The sequence below is a fragment of the Armigeres subalbatus genome, chromosome 3 (genome assembly GCF_024139115.2).
Source record: "Armigeres subalbatus isolate Guangzhou_Male chromosome 3, GZ_Asu_2, whole genome shotgun sequence".
NCBI classification, from domain to species: domain Eukaryota; kingdom Metazoa; phylum Arthropoda; class Insecta; order Diptera; family Culicidae; genus Armigeres; species Armigeres subalbatus.
In genome coordinates this window covers 332,194,128-332,214,653 of record NC_085141.1, presented here as the reverse complement: position 1 = coordinate 332,214,653, position 20,526 = coordinate 332,194,128, and the positions used below count along the sequence as shown (strand labels likewise).

Here is a 20,526-nt window from a genome sequence, read left to right as displayed (position 1 = left end):
GACATGACATTTTGAAAATTCAAATATCCCTCTATTAGTTGCACTTACTTAGTTAAGACTATAAAATCGTTTAGATGGAGTAAAATCAAAGAGCAGATTTTTTGCACTGAGTGTAGGACAACACTGTTCCCAGGTTTATGATATTTTAAGCAGCAAAAAAGTGCATCATCAACACTATCTATCCATCCATAACCTTAATTGCATCGAAAACATTCGAAAATGTGTCGAATTCTTTCGAAGTCATTCTGCATTTGCTTGTCATTCATAGACCCTTCTTTTTTCGGAAGTATACACGGGATAAGGCTTTTCGGGAGGGGAAATTTTCTCTCTCCGAGGTCGGGCCGATGACGGTTCGGAAAAAATACCCGTTATCGGCCCGAAGTTGGAGAAGATATTATCCCAGACAGAAAAACGAGTGACTTGGCCGTTTTTTAGGGTGGACCTACATATTTTGAAAATAACACGTTGTAGGCCCAATCAAAAATTAGTTTTTTCTAAGTAATTTAATTGAAGATGCGGAGCAGTTTTATAATATTAGTAGATATTAGAGGATGCTATCGAAGGGTGTTAAAATTGAATTGGATTACTTTTCATTGTAGGCCCTAGTCGATTGTTAAGCGAGGTATAAGGTACTGGTGGGCTCTCACCGACTCTTTGAGTGTACGGTGTGACTGTAAGGTATGGATTAAACCGATACGGTGGACCAGTTTGGGCACGTTTCGTTGTTGCTGGCTAGACCTATCCGTATATCCTTATCGGGAAAATTTAAATGGAATCGCCCTTTGGAGAGTCTCGTCCGGGCAATAACACGGCTTTTTTGAAAAAATTACCTGTTTAGACAAACGACACTTCCGATCGTACATCCATTTCGTCAAAATAACAATTCCGGTCAAAGGGGTCGTTCCAAAATGACGTCACAGGTTTTAGGGGGAGGGGTCTAAGATTTTGTGACAGTGCTAGGTATCCAAAAAAGCGTGACGGAGGAGGGATGGGGTCTTTTTTTACAAGGAAGAATGCATTTACACACTAACCCAGCACACGTGCATTGTAGTTGCCAAGCTACCACACGAAAGTGTACTGGAGTGTCGGACTCGACCGTACCGGTGATACCGACTAAACTCCCTTGGACTCCGCCATCGTTTCCCCCAGGAACTACCTCCCAGTACTACTTCTGGGGGATGACAGTACTTAACGTACTCGCTCAATCTCGCTTACACAGGCACCCGTCCCATGCGAGTCTTACTTGGGTGCTCGCTCTATCGCACCCTCTAACACACCTTACATGCTCTGTCACACCATGTGAGTCTGACTTGTATGCTCACCTTGTATGGGATGGGGTCTAGAAATCTCAAAAAGTAGTGGACGTCATATTTGAATCGCCCCAAATGGTTGTTTCTGCTAAACAACCATTTCGGATAAACGTCAATTTTGGCCAGGTGAATTTTTCGGCCAACTGACCTGTTCGGCTGAGACGGGCTTTTGGTCTAATGGTTTACTCGGTCAATTGACTTATTCGACCACACAACTTTCGGCATTGTGGCCTCAGGCCAAATTACTTTGAACCAAACGGTTCTCGGTTCCTTGGGAATTTTTACGGAAAATTGTTCGGAAATTCCACTTCATTAGAGATTTTTAAAAACTTGTTCGAAATTTGAACGGATTTTTTTTTTTAATGTAGGAAACTCTGGAATTTCCTCGTAAAATTTTCCGGTATGTGTATTTAAATTCTATTCAATCTGTTTTTTTAATAAATAGTTTACCTTTTTAATTCTGTTTAAACGGCTTTGCTGGCTCTGAAAACAACACCAGCTTCCGGGTCTTCCACAGAATCGCAGCTTAGAGCGCCACGTTCGGTATTCCACCCCAATCGGGATATTTCTTCACCTTCAAGTGCTTCGACGCTTCTGCATTCGAAACGCTATAAATCAAAACGATCTGGATTATCTTAACTACTATTGGCCTACGATTGCCCTCTTATAGACAGGACATTTGTAGCCACCCGTCTGATGGTCATTCTTCCTCTGGAGCACGCACTTCACTCTGTTCGTGCAGTCTCACGCCATATGACCTATCTCTCCACATTTCCAGGATATGTTGAATCATGCTTCTGCCCGGTGCCCAAAGCCCAAATACTCAATGGGCATTTGCATACAGTCAGTGCTTTTTTGCTGCGATTGCATGCCGATGAATCATCACTGCCTGTGTACGCCTTCCATACCCGGAATTGCCGCTTGCACCTTGCCCAGGTTACAGTGTGCCTTTAGTGAATTCGCAATACGCTCCTGCATTTTCAAGCTATGGACCCCAGAGTCCCTCTTTAACTCGAAAAGCATCCCTCCGTTTTGTGTACGCCTCATCCTTACCACGTTCTCGTCCAAATCCCTCAGCTCCGGATCTTCTTTAATCCTTTTGAGAAGCGCTGCATCGGATTGTCGAATTTGATGAGATGGGATGACAAACTCATGGAGTTTCTTTGTGCGCCGAAGAAGTCGTCAAATCACGGTGTAGATCAAAATTCAAATTATTATAAATCTTTTAGTTCAGATAGTTGCTGACGTCAAACCAGCAAACCTCAGAAACAGACGTCAGTCTCGAAACGTTTTATGCTAATCTGTTCGTATGGACACTATTTCTAAGTCAAAGATAAATATATATCATACAGTAATATCCCGATTTTATCACACCCCTTGTGAATTTTGGAGTGATATAATGGGAAATGTGACAAAATCGGAAAAAAATAATTATTTTCAATTTTTAAATTTGTTTCACAAATATGAATCAGTTTATGCCTCGGGAAGGCATACGTGAAGGTAACCCATGCTTACGAAATTCTTGACAAGTACTCAGAAATGATTCATAATAAACCACAGGCGGTGAATGTTAGTTAATGGAAATCATTGTTGTTTGCGGTATTTGTTACAAAAATAATTTAAATGTTTTTGGGGTGACAAAATCGGGTCGAAGCGTGATAGAATCGGGACGTGATAAAGTCGGGTCGAAAACGTGATAAGATCGGGGGGTGACAAAATCGGGTAAATACTGTATTGTGGGAATCATTCGATGTTCTACGTAATTTGTTCAGACCGTATGCAAATGAGATCGAAACATTCAAAAGAAAGTTACCAAGTGACGGGAAAATTATAATTTTGTGAATATATGATATTAAAAGCGACAGTCAACAGTCGATTTCTTTGGTTTTGAAGTGCTGTTGAAACTACAAGATTCCGGTTTTATTTCGATTCCGTACATATGCACAATTTGAAGCACTTTGAAGCATCGTTTTTTTTTCTATTAAATAATATGCGTACTCGTCGATTATGTAATGCTAATGAGATCTCAAGAAAAATCCATGCTTTACATTTACTTCCTCCGTTGAACCACCGCGAAATCTCCGTACATCCGAGATGACATTCGACGTACTTAACACGCCAACGCTAACCGCACCGGTCCGCGCATCCGAGCTTTCGAACGACAGTTATTGTATTATTATCACAAGTTCTCTTTCCGTGTTGTCTGCCCAATGTAAGCAGTGCTGTTACTGCTGTTTGTGAACGGTAAAGGGAGAGTGGTCAGAAGCGCACTAATGTCGAGGCATGCTCATTGACAGTTCTAGTTCGCAGTCCCTCGAATTAAAAGACAAATGTATTTTTTATAAAATTTAAACCGTTCCATAGAAATGGTTTCTATGCCAACGGTTCGGAACGGTTTTGAGAAAACATTGATCCAATCCTTCAATCTGTCGAATTTTGTATAAAAATATTCGGAACGAGACAAAGAAAAAGAAAATTCTGCTCGACATTTGAGTGGTTTCCTGCGCAAACGTCATTCAAATCAGAGTGATCAGATTTCATGATTATTTTTCGTCGAAATTTCTTCTAAAACTTTAGGCAATTCTCTTTTAACCTTCCGGAACTCGCATGGTCCCTGATCACTCACGCAGTGACGCCGCTCTTATGAACGACAAGCGTGCTTTTTTCGAAGGTCTTGTTCTTTTTTAAACGGTGCGGGTCCCGGAAGGTTAAAGCCGCAATTGCCATCTCGTTTTAAAGTTTGATTGTATATTTTACCTTTCCAACATAACAGTTATATTTCCTGCCACATATAAAGCATCAAAAAGTTGATATTTGCAGTTAATTTTGCAATCATTGACAAATTTTTTCGACTTCTCATTGTGCAAGGCATCGTAAAATCTTCCACTGTGGGTGCATATCAAGCCATCCTCCTTTGCATCTGCCTATCCAGTACCAGCAGAAGATCTACGTCCCATTATCATTACGAAGAACCTCCCTAATGCCACCTACCACATACATAATTGGTCCACTGCACCTGATCACGCTGGACCGGTTGATGGAGGCGGGCGGGCGGCCGGGCTCTCTAACGGCAACAGTGATGAAGAGTCCGATCAAAGATCGATCATCGCTTCCCTGCCGCCCCATATTGACATCCCCCAGGGGAGAAGTGAGAGGAAGATGGTTTGCTTTCCGGGTGACCTTCGCGCCCTTCGGAGTGCCACCAACCTGTTTCGAACGGCTATCGCTTGAAGGGCACCGTCTCATCACGCTGGGTGATCGTGCTGTCGTGCATCCACTTGTAACATAGCAATAGTAGTCCAAGTCGAATCGAGGGCAACGCATAAAAAAATCTTTGGGTGTGCTCCAGCTCAGGGGGGCAAAGGGGGGAATTGCATAATTGCCGACGAAAACATAGCAGCCTTTGAGAGAAGGTGGTGGCTTTTGCGTGCGGTGACCGAGCGTCGCGTCGCAATCCGCGGCGGAGAGGAAGGCCGCCGCACGGACTTGTTGGCGTTGTTGATTGTTGTTTACGGTGTCGTTGTTAGTCAGTTAGCGAGATAAGTAGTAGCTCCGTCTAAGACAAGAGACGCTTTCAAGGTCCGAAAAAGTAACAAACAAAAGCAACTATCTTTCTTGTTATGTCGTTGATTTTGTTTAGGATTTTGATAAATATTTATGACAAAAATATGTACTGTCATCAGTTGAAACACGTGATCTTCAGTCAACCGACATTAGTGACATTGGAGTCTGGATTAGTGTGGCAATACACAAGTGTTATTTGCTTTGAATTTATTATGACTTACGCTGTACTTTGTACAATGAAGTAAAAAAGGGTCATTAGTTGTTAATGGGAATTCTGCATGTGGAGCGGCGGATCATAGCTTTACAGATTCGACTTTATAATCAACAAACATTCGTGCCAGCTTACACTTTTTTTCCGCATGGAAGAATGTCCGTCATTTATTAAATATTTTTAAAATTACGGGGAATTCACACCAGATGTATATTTCAGCCAAATAATGCGTCAAATGTGTAGAATGTAGCAGTAGATGTGTTGAAAAGGATCAATAGTGATCAATCGACAACAGATCCGATCATGGCGCCGACTCTGTCCGCTATCTAGTAATGGTTGAACTGCGCCCAAAACTATCCGTCATCAACAATGTTCGGTACCTCGGTACGACCTAGAGCGACTCTGAAACAAACGGATGCCGCCACCACATACGCGCAGCAACTCAAAGTAGCGTTGCCGGAAGAGCGTGAGCTTGATGAAGCTCCTTTTGAGGACTGCTGTTGAACAGTTAAATCAGTCATCAATGATACAGCGGCCGAACTTCATTTGGCTGTATTGGATGTTTTGCTGAAACACAAAATACGGCCGAACTGATCATTTGACCGAAAAAGTCGTTTGGCCGAAATTGATATTCAACCGAACGGGTCATTTGCTTAGCTTCTTAATCATTATCTTATTTTAGCTTAATTGACTGTACACATCGTAGTTGCTAGCCGTGATTGGCTGAGAAACAACAAAAAAGCGCAGATCACCAATTGAATAGTCTTCTTAGGACTAGAATGCTGTACACACTGTACATGCTTATGAGTGTCAAGATCAATAACGATACCGGCCACGTCCTCACATTCAATTAAAATAAGGGGAGGAAAATTAGCTCGACACTCATTGCTATAAGAAACCGATTAATCCTCTGCATCTCCATGAGCGCACTGGGAAGGAATAGTAGGTTAGATGCGAAGGAAATCTATTGGAAATCGCCTTGGTAAGTGACTAATTATTTCATTTGAACGACGCCACATTCAGATGATACAAAGACGAAAACGCAATGTGTGTCTAACGTATTTCACAGATACGGCATCTTAACCATTTCGCGACGACTGAAACACGCACTGTACTGAACTTGCCCGATGGCTACTGCAAACCTGGGTGGTGCGGATAGAATCGATTTGGTTGTCAAACTGAAGCCAAAATTTTCTATTGTGCCGGAGCCAAACATTGAAGATTGTGGTTATGTTCGTTTCTGATCTAATATTGAGAAGTATTGTTATTATTTGGGGAAAAGATAAAAATAAACTTTGTTTGAGTTTTATATTCTTTGTAACAAATATTCTCACATTAGATTTCGAGTGGAAAATTAGTAGGAATGAAACTAAAAAGCACTCGTTACGAAATTTCTTGTGATTCAGCAGCTGATTGGAGCATGAATGTATGAAATTTGAAGAGCGGGAAATGTTTGACAGCCTAGTAACTGCAAAATAATTTTGTTTATGGGAGTGATTTCAAAATATCCCTCTACTCGCTTGAGCGCAGAAAAGCGGCTCTATCTGCAGCACCCAGCTGCAAACTATCTATTCAACCGAACGGGTCATTTGGTCGAAAAAGTCGTTTGGCCGAAATTGCAAAAGGGCGAGTAACTCTAAACTTTGCGATAATATCACTCATTGTATCGCAATAGTATTTCGTGATATTTCTAGTATCCACGATTTTCATCAAACAATGAAAGGGTTGCTAGTTTGGGTGTTTTTGCGTTTGTCAGTTAGATGATGAAACACAGTGCTCCCCCGTATAGGAAACACCTGATTTCTACCTTCAACAGATTCTAGAAAGCTTTCAACCCGCATTTCATGTTTCTAATACCATCAAACCAAAACGTGGGCCCAAAGGTTGCTAAAAAAGTAATAGTAATAGAAATGTTCATTCAGTTTTTTTTTTAAAGAATTTGAAGGAGACTGAAATCATGTGTTGCCTAAAACTGGGTGGACTGTATCGACTGGATGGCGTTGTGTTGGCGTTCATGCTTTCCCAACCAGGGCTCTTTGATCAATTTACCTTAGATACGGCGTAGTTTTTCGCTTGTATTTGTTAGTATTTTTGGATACTGTCGAAAGTTTAGAGTTAGATGCACCTTGCAAAATGGTAATTTGCAGAAATGGTCATTCAACTGAAAACATAATTTGGCAGAAAGAATCACACCCAGAAAATGTCGAATGGCCGAAAAACTTGTTTGGCGGAAAAGGTCATCTGACCGAAAATGTCGCTTGGTCGAACAATGGTGAATGTGCAAAGTGTGAAGTGAGAAGTGAGGGATGCATAGTGAGAAGTGAAGTGCGAAGTAAGTAGTGAGAAATAATGAAAGTGAAGTAAGAAGTTACTTCTGGCTTTGGAACAGTTCGTCGAATGACATTTCGTCGAATGACGTTTAGTCGAATGACATTTAGTCGAAAGTGCATTTGGTCAAATGGACATTTAGTCGAATGGAAATTTAGTCAAATGGACATTTAGTCGAATGGACATTTGATCGAATGGACATTTAATCGAATGGACATTTAGTCGAAAGGACGTTTAGTCGAACGGAAAATAAGCCGAATGTTGAAAGTGTTTAGTCGGTAATAAGGGTAATTCGTTAAATGGACAATTCGTCAATAGATTTTTGCTTTGATTTGAATAAATATTCCATAAGATACATTGATAAACTGATTAGAGGAATTCAGTGGACGTGATGAAGTTCAATCAGCAGCGGAGAAACGAATACGGATGCCAATGAGGATTTTTCACCTGAGCTAACAGAAACTTCTGGAGACCCTGGTGTATTATAGAAAACTTGAAACCCTTCAGAAATAGTCAAATATTAGGTACAGATGGTGAAATTTATTCTATTTTCCGGCACATGGTCAAAGACCAATGATATCAATGTTATTTTGCCAATACTTCATCGAATATTTCATTGATTGACTAATGACATTATTGGTCAAATGACATTTTGTCGAAAGAACGTTTAGTCGAATAGAAATGGTTTTCTTATTCTTTACATTGATACTCTTTCTTTCACTCAATATTTATACAATAATTAGCTCAGTATAAAATTGTCTTCTAACCATAATTCGTTAATTATTGGCCGAAAATTTAATTTCGACTAAATAGTCATATAACCTAATCTATTCAACGTTATAGGTAATGAAAAAACATCATCCGACTAAATTTCTTTTGACCAGGTGATATAGATTCATTGTAGTCGGTTAGAGGAGTTCACTAAAGTCAATATGCAGTCGGGAATATTCTCGGAATATTCACCGTTTCGATTTTTTCTTCTTTTTATGAAACCATCATTTTTTGGACAATCTTGGAGCAATAATTATGTGACTTTTAGAAAAACTTAATTTTTAATTGTTATTGACTAAAGTTCTTTTCTTACAAATAGCCATTCGACTGAACGTCATTAAACTAAGTGTACCAAGATGTTTATTTCTTAATTTTAAAATTTGTATTCGACTAAATTTCACTTCGACCAACTGTTCATTCGACGTAATGTCCTTTCGACTAAATGTCTTTCGACCAAATGTCTTTCGACGAAATGGTATAGATTCGTGACATCTCACCTTTCACTAATTTCTCACTTCTTATTTCTTACTTCTCACATCAACTGTTCACAGTGAGAAGTTGGAAGTAGGAAATGAGTGAGAAGTTAGAAATGTGAAATGAGAATTGATGATGCGTCTCACTTCTCATTTCTTCCATTTCTTTATGAAAGAAATGAGAAGTGAGACGCATCATCACTTCTCATTTCACATTTCTAACTTCTCACTATCACTTCTCACAGTGAGAAGTGCGAAGTTAGAAATGAGGAGTGAGAAGTGAGACATCAAACGGTATTTTCGGCCTAATGCCCTATTCATCAAAACAACTTCTTCGGCCAAACAATATTTTCGGCTTTATGACTTATTCAACCGAATGACATTTTCGACCTAATAGAGTTCAGTGCGAGATTTCTCTTGTTTCGGACAGCAGAACGATGGCGCGATCGGACGAAATATTGTGTTCTGCTTTGCGCGGCCGGTAATAAAAATCAGTTCAGTGCGAGATTTCTCTTGTTTCGGACAGCAGAACGACGATCGCGCGATCGGTCGAAATATTGTGTTCTGCATTGCGCGGCCGGTAATAAAAATCAGTTCAGTGCGAGATTTCTCTTGTTTCGGACAGCAGAACGATGGCGCGATCGGACGAAATATTGTGTTCTGCTTTGCGCGGCCGGTAATAAAAATCAGTTCAGTGCGAGATTTCTCTTGTTTCGGACAGCAGAACGACGATCGCGCGATCGGACGAAATATTGTGTTCTGCATTGCGCGCCCGGTAGGCCGGTAGTTAGTTTGTACTACTTTTCGCGCCCGATTCATGGCTAGGTAAAATCACTGTGTATAAAGAATGACACGGTCGTATCGCTTATCAGAGTGAATCCAGATCCAACGATGCCTACCAATTAACTGATAATCCTTCCTGTGGTTTTTGTGGAGACGCAGAGGTAAACACGGTCTTCAAATAGCAAAAACCACCTACTAATATTCCTTCCTTCTTCCTAACTGACTACAAGGACGTGGCCGGCGCCGTTATTGATCATTTGAATTTTAGAGTCACTGAAACTTGCACAATGAGAATGCTTGAACAATCCCAGTCAATCATTCAGTTGATTCTTTGTGCAATTTCACTGATTCTGGTCAATCACGGAGTAGCAACCATAGATATGTGTAGTCAGTCAAAGCTAAGCTAAGCTAGCTAAGCGAATGACATTTTCGACCTAATAGTTTTTCCTGTCCAATGACCATTTTTGCCAAATGGATTTTTCGGCCAAATGACTATTTCAGCCAAATGACCTGTTCGGCCAAATGACATGTTCGGTTAAACTACATTTTCGGTAATATTACCCGTTCGACCCGGGGTCTCCAGTAGCCTTGCCAGCAAAGGCGTAGGATTGCCAATCCGGAGATGGCGAGTTTGATTCTCGGTTCAGTCTAGGATGTTTTCGGCTTGGAATCTTTCTCGACATCCTGGGCATAGTGTACCCATTGTACTTGCCACACAAGATACATACTCATCCAATGGCGGGCATAGAAAAACTTTCAATTAATAACTAAGGAAATGCTAATAGAATACTAAGTTGAAAAGCAAGCCAAGTTTCAGTTTGAATGTAGAGCCATTGAAAAAGAAGAGGACCCCTTCAACCGCATTTTCTACCAAAGACTTTTTCGACCAAAATTTTTATTCCACCAAATGGCATTTTCAGTCAAATTACATTTTTGGCCAGGTCTCCAGTTAGCCTTAGGAGCAAAGGCGTAAGATTGACAATCCGTAGATGGAAAAAAATTCGGGTGGAAAACATTCTTGGCTCCATGGGCATAGTGTATCCATTGTATATGTTGCCGGCATAGAAAAGCTTTCAAATAATAACTGAGGAAATGCTAATTAACACTAAGTAGAAAAGCAGGCCAAGTTCCAATTGGAGTCTTGAGCCATTGAAGAAGAAGACATTTTCGGTCAGACAGCTCTTTCGGTTAAACGGCCCTTTCGGCCAAACGACATTTTCTGCCGAATGACCTACAATATGACCAAATGACCTATTCGATCAAATGTTCTATACGACTTAATGACCAATTCGACCAAATCACATTTATGGCCACGTTAATTTAGGCCTATTGGTTCGCTCGGCACGGCAAATGCTGGGTAAAGCGTACCATTGGTACTTCGCGTACCTGAAGGAATAAAATAGACCCCATCTCGCGGTCCTTAGCCTCTTACCCAGCAACTCCTATCTCTATCTCCCCGCGGTGCTGACCTGGATACGAGCAACCTTAGGGAAGATCGGGTAACCAATCCCCGGTGGGAACTATGGTCATATGCTGACAGGGAAGGGGGGGGGGTTTGCTTCTCTCCGGAAGTGCAAATCTTATTGAGCGTCTGTTCTCCATGTCAGGATCGGCTCACGACAGCGTCTCTTCTCCATGTTAGGGGCAGCTGATCATCGTCCGAGTGCCAGCGAGGGACTCTAAGTGAAACTGTGCACCATGGTCCACCGGGAATTAAGAGGAATGGTCCTCCGGAAATTGAGGGGTTTGGTGTCAGGCCCTGCAAGCCAGCCTTTAAAAAATCATAAGCAACGAACAATCAACAAGAGAGTACGGACCGGAACCATCGGCGAAGACCACTGCGACGAAAAGGGACTAGCGATTGGAAACTCGGTTCGTGGAACTGCAAATCTCTCAACTTTATCGGGAGCACACGCATACTCGCCGATGTGCTCAAGGACCGTGGATTCGGCATCGTAGCGCTGCAGGAGGTTTGTTGGAAGGGATCAATGGTGCGAAAGCTTAGAAGTAATGATACCATCTACCAGAGCTGCGGCAACACACACGAGCTGGGAACAGCTTTCATAGTGATGGGCGATATGCAAAGGCGCGTGATCGGGTGGTGGCCGATCAATGAAAGAATGTGCAGGTTGAGGATCAAAGGCCAGTTCTTCAACTTCAGCATAATCAACGTACATAGCCCACACTCCGGAAGCACTGATGATGATAAGGACGCATTCTACGCGCAGCTGGAACGTGAGTACGACAGCTGCCCAAGCCACGACGTCAAAATCATCATAGGAGATTTGAACGCTCAGGTTGGCCAATAGGAGGAGTTTAGACCGACTATTGGGAAGTTCAGCGCTCACCGGCTGACGAACGAAAACGGCCTACGACTAATTGATTTCGCCGCCTCCAAGAACATGGCCATTCGCAGCACCTACTTCCAACACAGCCTCCCGTATCGGTACACCTGGAGATCACCACTGCAGACAGAATCACAAATCGACCACGTTCTGATTGATGGACGGCACTTCTCCGACATTATCGACGTCAGGACATATCGTGGCGCTAACATCGACTCTGACCACTATCTGGTGATGGTTAAACTGCGCCCAAAACTATCCGTCATCAACAATGTTCGGTACCGACGACCGCCGCGGTACGACCTAGGGCGACTGAAGCAACCTGATGTCGCCACTGCATACGCGCAGCATCTCGAGGCAGCGTTGCCGGAAGAGGGTGAGCTCGATGGGGCCCCTCTTGAGGACTGCTGGAATACAGTCAAAGCAGCCATAAACGACGCAGCGGAGAACAACGTCGGGTATATGGGTCGAAGTCGACGGAACGATTGGTTCGACGAAGAGTGCAGCCAGATTCTGGAGGAGGAGGACGCAGCGCGGGCGGTCGCGCTGCAGCAAGGTACCCGGCAGAACGTGGAACGTTATAGACGGAAGCGGAGACAGCAGACCCGCCTTTTTCAGGAGAAGAAACGCCGCCTGGAAGAAGCGGAGTGCGAGGAGATGTCAGAATCTGGGAAACTTAACAGCTACCGGAGGAGTGGAAGGAAGGGTTATATGCCCCATCTACAAGAAAGGCGACAAACTGTAGTGTGAGAACTTTCGAGCGATCACCATCCTTAATGCCGCCTACAAAGTGGTATCCCAGATCATCTTCCGTCGTCTGTCACCATTAGTGAACGAGTTCGTGGGAAGTTATCAAGCCGGCTTCGTTGACGGCCGCTCGACAACGGACCAGATCTTTACTGTACGGCAAATCTTTCAAAGATGCCGTGAATACCAGGTCCCAACGCACCATCTGTTCGTTGATTTCAAGGCGGCATACGACAGTATAGACCGCGTAGAGCTATGGAAAATTATGGACGAGAACAGCTTCCCTGGGAAGCTTACCAGACTGATCAAAGCAACGGTGGATGGTGTGCAAAACTGTGGGGAAATTTTTGGGCGAACACTCCAGTTCGTTCGAATCGCGCCGGGGACTAAGACAAGGTGATGGACTTTCGTGCCTGTTGTTCAACATTGCGCTAGAAGGTGTCATGCGGAGAGCCGGGTGTAACAGCCGGGGTACGATTTTCAACAGATCCAGTCAATTTATTTGCTTCGCGGATGACATGGACATTGTCGGCCGAACATTTGCAAAGGTGGCAGAACTGTACACCCGCCTGAAACGTGAAGCAACAAAAGTTGGACTGGTGGTGAATGCGTCAAAGACAAAGTACATGCTTGACAACAACGTTAGTCGTGAAATACGAAGGCGCATCATCTGTGGAAGTCGGGCCTACTACGGGCTGCAGAAGAAACTGCGGTCGAAAAAGATTCGCCACCGCACCAAATGTGTCATGTACAAGACGCTTATAAGACCGGTTGTCCTCTACGGACATGAAACATGGACAATGCTCGAGGAGGACTTGCAAGCACTCGGAGACGGGTGCTTAGGACCATCTTTGGCGGTGTGCAAGAAGACGGTGTGTGGCGGCGAAGAATGAACCATGAGCTCGTCCAACTCTACGGCGAACCCAGTATCCAGAAGGTAGCTAAAGCCGGAAGGGTACGATAGGCAGGCAAAGTTGCAAGAATGCCGGACAGCAACCCTGCAAAGATGGTGTTCGCTTCCGATCCGGCAGGTACGAGACGGCGTGGAGCGCAGCGAGCGAGATGGGCAGACTAGGTGCAAAACGACTTGGCGAGCGTGGGGCGTATCCTAGGATGGAGAGATGCGGCCTCGAACCGTGCATTGTGGCGTCAAATTGTTGATTCAGTGTTATCTGTTTAGATGTTAACTAAATAAATGAAAAAATGAACGTGTTTTTGTTTACTCAAACAAACAGCAAACAGTGTTAATTAAATTGTGTGTGTGACACGGTGAAAATATTCACGCAAATAATTTTCGCGCAGAAGTCTAATAAGGCGGAATCTGCGCAATAAAATAAACAACATGAGGAATAATTGTTATCATCCTAGACCCGCATATTGAAGTCGATAGCGAAGTTATCGTTAAAAGTTAAATAGCTGAATTTATTTTAAACCTATAATTGTATAGAGTCCTCATATGAAACCCATATTGTATAACTTTTCGTTAGACAGTGATCTAGGTATTTTTTTGCACAGCTATTAAATTCAGGACTAATATCCACTCTGAATGATAGATTTATAAGTACCTAGCTCAATTACGAAAGAATCGCTCTTTCAAGGCCAATTGGTTCACCAAAAATTGTGAGTGCTTATTATATAACTATTGAACTTTATGTACCTAACAAAAACTGATTAAAATTGCAGCTTAAAGCTTACTATCATCCCAATACGGAGTTTGCTATTGAGACTTTGGATGAATAATCCAAAGTCTCAATATAAACCTACACTAACACAGCGGGCAAGGTGGATCGATCAGGTGGAGGACGGTTTGCGGACCCTCCGCAGACTGCGCGGTTGGCGAAGTGCAGCCATGGACCGAGCTGAATGGAGAAGACTTTTATGTGCAGCACAGGCCACTCCGGCCTTAGTCTGATAATAAATAAATAAATGAATAATCCCCACAATTTCTTTAAGAATGTTTGCTGCTGGGTAGCCAAATGGAGCGATCTCGCGAGAAAGGTGAGCTTACTTACACCTGTCAGTCAAGCGATCTCCCAGAACAGGCAGAAATACGCATGATAGCCTGCGACAATTGCCGCAAATGGCAGCATCTTAGCTGCGCTGGCGTTGATCCTACGATTGAAGATTTTTCGAATCTCAGATTCAACTGAAGAGGATGCAAGAATAGAGGCCAAACAACGAAAAGTGGCTCCCGTCTTCACGTTCCACCGACGGACAGGTCTACTCGGTCATCGGCGAAAAGATATGGCTCATCGAAGGTACCAAGCCTTGCATCAATTGAACGTTCCGTTCTTGAGGCCCAACTCAAGGTCGTAGAGGCCCAAGAACAGCTGGAAGAGCGAGAGCTAAAGGAACAAGCAGAGATCCAGCAACGAGAAATCGACGAGATGCAGCGAAAAATCGAAGAACGCAGAAGCCTGCTGGACGCGGAACGAAAGCTGCGAGAACTGCAGCTGTACAAAGATAAGGAAGTGCAGAAGCGCCAGCAACAAATTCGGAAGCAATCTCTCGAGAAAAAAAGTGCGCTTTTTCAACAAATAGCTGAAGCTGGTAGTAGGAGCGGTTCCGTCTCCGATAGCAACGAAAAGGTAGCAAAATGGCTCGACTCGGCTGTGGAATGTTCCAATCGCATCCCCAAGGACTGGCGTGCACACAATTCAATCCATTCGACTCTACCATTACAAGCACTCATTTCCGGAGAGCGATTTTCTTCCCCACCTGCACGCGCTGCTTCACTTCCAGCAGCGATGCGACTTAAGAGTGATTTAGAACCTACATCGGTTCAAAATGTGATTCGTTCCCATATAGAATTCCCTGCCCAATCGCTGGAGCGCAGCGTGCGCTTCCCAGAACAGGAAGAAAGGAACGGCTCACAGCCAACTTTACAACAAGTTTCGCAGTCTCAAGAAGCGTTACCAGCCCAGCAGCCGGCTAATGGAAGGCTCGGTGCTCGTCCAAAGACAGCGCATCCGGATATGCCGTTTAATCCTGCGGGCGGACTAGTGTTTCCTCGGCAGGTGATAAGCTTCGAAGAAAACAATCACGCAAAGCTTCCGAACCCACTACATCAAGCTGCAAACCCGTTGCCAATGAATGGTAACTTAGCAAGACAACGGACACTTCAACCGCAACAACAGTTATCGGGTTTCGTTTACCAGTACTAACAACAGAGCAGATCGCCGCTCGCCAGGTACTTGGAAAAGAACTTCCCCTCTTTAACGGGAACCCCGAGGACTGGCCAGTATTCGTTAGCAGCTACCAACTTTGAGAATAATGTCTCGAAGTTGGATCCCAGTTCGAAACCCTTTTGTAAATTAACGAAAATTCTTTTAAAAAACTCAAAAGCCAATTCCAGCGCATAACGAGGGAATAAAATTTTATTGACAAATGGCGAAAAGGCTCAAAAACTTGCTTAGCAGTTCGAGAGTGCCCATAATTTTAGTCTAGGTCTCACTAGTCCAATTGAGGATCAGGTTACACGGAGCTTCGAAGACATTTTCAATCAAGATAATGTTTTGACCCTTCGTTGGGAACTAATTTGGATGAAGTGAGATCTATTACTAGAAAATTTAAAAATATGAAAGCACTGGGTGATGATGGTATTTTCTACATACTTATCAAAAAACTTCCTGAGAGCTCTTTATCCTTTTTGGTTAATTTATTTAACAAATGTTTTCAATTGGCATACTTCCCAGATAAAAGTAAAAACGCCAAAGTTGTTCCAATTTTGAAGCCGGACAAAAATCCAGCTGAGGCTTCTAGTTATCACCCAATCAGTTTGCTTTCTTCAATAAACAAACTGTTTGAAAAGATTATTTTAAATAGAATGATGGTTCATATTAATGAAAATTCTATTTTTTGCTGATGAGAAATTTGGTTTTCGCCATGGGCATTCAACCACTCATCAGTTATTAAAAGTTACGAACTTAATTCGGCTTAACAAATCTGAAGGATATTCGACTGGAGTGGCTTTTCTTGATATAGAGCAAGCATTTGACAGTGTTTGGCATGAAAGTTTGATTGTAAAATTGATGAATTTTAATTTTCCTCTGTACATCATTAAACTGATCCAAAATTATTTATCAGATCGCTCACTGCAGGTAAACTATCACAATTCTAAATCTGATAGATTACCTGTAAGGGCTGGTGTCCCCCAAGGCAGCATACTGGAGCCCATATTGTATAACATTTTTACTTCTGACTTACCTGATTTACCACCAGGGTGTCAAAAATCTTTGTTTGCAGATGACACGGGCCTCACAGCCAAAGGGCGAAGCCTTCGTGTCATTTGTAGTAGATTGCAAAAAAGTTTGGATATTTTCTCCACTTACTTGCAAAAATGGAAAATTTCCCCGAATGCTTCCAAAACTCAGCTTATAATTTTCCCCCATAAGCCGAGAGCTTCTTATTTGAAACCTTCTAGCAGACATATTGTCACTATGAATGGGTTTCCAATTAATTGGTCTAGCGAAGTCAAATACTTAGGACTTCTGCCGGACCAAAAACTAACTTTTAAAAATCAAATTGAAGGCCTTCAAGCCAAATGTAACAAATATATTAAGTGTCTACATCCACTTATAAACAGAAAATCAAAACTTTGTCTTAAGAACAAACTTTTGATTTACAAACAAATTTTTAGGCCAGCCATGTTGTATGCTGTGCCAATATGGACTAGTTGCTGCAATACCAGAAAGAAGGCACTCCAGAGGATTCAAAATAAAATTTTGAAAAGGATTCTGAAGTTGCCTCCGTGGTATAGTACCAATGAACTTCATAGAATTTCTAATATTGAAACATTGCAACAAATGTCCAACAAACTAATTTCCAATTTTAGACAAAAATCGTTGCAATCTTATATTGCAACGATTAACTCCTTGTACCCTTAGTATAAATTAGGTTAGGTTTAGTTTAAGTTAAAAACATTGTAATTCCTACATGGTTCAATTAAACCAGAGGAAAAATCCTAACTGCCAGAGGCAATTGAAATGTATTAATAATAACTAACGTAACATAGCAAATAAGGATGATAGTGTTAAGAAAACATGGAACACCTAGTCTAAGAGATGAATGCATGTATTAGATAATTAGCAAATAAACTTAGTTAAAAAAAAACACAACCACGCACCCAACAGCCAAGCAGCCGACGCGACGGGTTAATGCAATGAACAGAGCATGCGCAGAAGAATGTAGAACTTGTTTCACTTTGAACTCTGCTTCTTCATGAAGCGTAGCGTGAGTGGCACTCATGCAGTGAACCAATGATCGATTCCCGTCTGATACTTTATCATTTTTGTTGAAAACAGCCGTGTTAATTAAAAAGTGAACTTAGTCTCACATTTATCATGACACAATTTCGCATCAATAATGATTTGGGTGTCGGTCTCGAAGCATCTAATGGCTTTTTCGAAGTGTGTATCCATTGTATTCGAAGTAATCACAAATACTCGCGACCGTGATTTTTACTCCCGAACAAAATGCTGCCCTGCTTTTTGTTTTTGCTCTGCCCGTACTCGCGAACAAAGCAAGCGCCGTGAAAATGCAGGCAGTAGGTTCGCGCGAGTGTGGCATTTTTGGTAGGCCCAATTACACTCTTTTCTTACTCGTGAAGCGAGTATTTCCACCACTGGCGCCAAACTGGGCGACAAGGGAATTGTTATCTAGTTGGTATCCCTGATTTTTGACAACTAATGTCGATTGGTTTTGTGAGTGCATCGATGTCAATAAATACACTGCCAAAAATATCTATATAAAATATATGTGCCGCCGTTATAAATTTTTTCAATAGCTCCACCCTAATATAATCGATATAGATTCAAACATAAATTAAATAATTGCTAATTCGAGACTACACATAAAGTTTATTTGGATATATATTTTATTAGTTCGCGTGGAGAATGATTATGTGTGCGCTGATATACATCATAAGTTAAATCTATAGATTTTTGCCAATAAATATGTGTGGATTTTTAGTAATATAAGTATAGAGCTATCAGCTGAAATTTTTTATTGTCAAATACAAGCATTGTATGAGTTAATAACATTTAAAAATGTTTTATCGGGGAAACAGTCACTGAATACATGTGTCAATGTTTTCAAAGGTGAAATGGAAAGTTTAATGCAAAAAGCAATACAATTTTTCATGAATACATTTACTAGATACAAATGTTTTATTCATGATACATTTAATCACACACATATAGGGAAACTGTTCCGTTTTCCATCTTACTGAACATATAAGTATTCATCTAATCGCAAAACAAAGAAATACGGCACTATTCTCGTAGCTTTTTTTTTTGCTAACACGCGTGCTCACAGATGAAAAAAATCATAAAAATAAGAAACAAACCAAATTCCTTTTCATTGCTTTGTTTTTGATGGGATGGAAATAGGAGCTATGGGATGAAGTGCCAAACCGTTCCCCTATAAATGGTAGGAATAACCCTTTCAAGTACACAAACATAAATTATAAAAACTTTTGCATTTTTTCTATGGATACACAGGATTTGGTATTGGATTTTGCCTCGCATTATGCCAGGACAGGATAAATTCCAAAGTTCTCGAAACTCTCCATCGATATGTTGTCTAACTGAAAGTGAATCCTGGCCTTACTTTGATCTGATCCTCGCCTAATCGATGGAGCCTTCGAGTAAGCTTTGGAGGGTTAACAGTTTTAAGTTCGTAATTTCGAAGAACCGTTGGATGATTCGCTTCTAGAATTACTTTTGTGGAATAATCCGCAACATGGTTGCTACTTCGTGATCGACCAGAATCTATGGAATTGTACAGAGAACAAACCGAATGGATGACTGAATTTCTCAGACAATCTCACTGTGCGATTTACGATGACTCAGATGTTCGAACTGCGAGGGATCGTGTCCTCTCAATCAAACAAATGCACTATTTACCTACTGATTAAAATTCTTCACAGTACCGTTTTGAGAAGATATAACATCATAACAGTAGGGTGTTATGACAGAAACAAATTTTGTTACCCTATTGCCTGAACTCCACCTTCGTGCGTGACGTTTGATTGCTGAGGATCAAATAAATTGCCAGTAACAATCAGCCTACTACCAATGTCGTTGGTTTTTGCCGAAATTTAGTTTTGAAATTCCTTGAGAAACGGCGGTACCCAATTTCGCCGAACTTGGAAAAGAGGCAAGTCATCGTCTAGCTGGGTAGATTAGCTAAGATCCCTTGAGTCCGAAGTGGAAACCAACCGAGACGCAACCTTGGCTGTGTGTCGCGAAGCGGATCAGCAAGAGAGGTGCTGCACGTGTAAAGTCCGTCCACCAAATCGACTTCAAAGCCGCAACACGAAACCTCGGCGCGCACTGTCTACGGCACCGCGCCGCGCATTAGTTTCTACCAGTCAACCCTGTTTTATCAGAAAACGGCGAAAATCTCTACCGAAAATTGGACTATCGCATGGCAAGGTGATCGTCGTCGTCGTCGCCGCCGTCGCTGGTCGTTGTCGTCGATTGTCGCGTCGATCGTCGCTAGCAAAAGCTACTACCACTGACTGAGGCTAGTTAGGGGCTGGAAGCCTTCGTCTCGTTCGGAAAAAAAGGAACGGAAAAGAAGGCAAACAAACGAAAGGCCGCTTGTTCGGGGCGCATTTTGCGGTAGACTCTGACTTTTGCTGGACTTTTTTCCGAATCAGTTCGAGTTGAATTTCGGACCGTGAGAGTCGCGACCGAGGAACTGCCGGGCTTGCGAGCTGGAAACGCGAAAAGTTGTCGAAAAGTTCTTGCGCGAGGACGAGTCGTATACGAGAGTGGGTGACCAAACGGGTGCAAACTTCTGTGTGGATGAAGATCTGGAATAGGTGATTGGTGCATTCCGCCGATCGGGGAACCAACGCAGTGTTGTGAATATCATCAGAATAAAGAACCAGAGGTGCGAATTTTGCAGCGAGAACGGATTGCATTTTCTATGATCTAGTGACGATTGGCTTTGTTCAGTGTAACAATTGGAAATGCGACGCTTGTGAC

At 42.3% G+C, this 20,526-nt stretch overlaps 2 protein-coding genes across 4 annotated transcripts in view; one reads left to right on the top strand and one right to left on the bottom strand.

Moving 5' to 3' along the window:
- LOC134225679 (elongation of very long chain fatty acids protein 7) overlaps positions 1-20,526 on the top strand; it is a 368,124-nt gene that overhangs the window by 145,859 nt on the left and 201,739 nt on the right. The window contains exon 1 of one of the 2 annotated variants that reach the window (XM_062705949.1): positions 20,138-20,431. The exons of the other annotated variant lie outside the window; for it this stretch is intronic. The gene's annotated coding sequence lies outside the window, so the exon portion shown is untranslated. Of the gene's footprint in view, positions 1-20,137; positions 20,432-20,526 lie in introns of those variants that run through there. 2 annotated transcript variants of the gene reach the window in all.
- The window catches only part of LOC134225677 (D-beta-hydroxybutyrate dehydrogenase, mitochondrial), a 364,971-nt gene that overhangs the window by 245,248 nt on the left and 99,197 nt on the right, over positions 1-20,526 (bottom strand). The gene's annotated exons all lie outside the window — the stretch shown is intronic.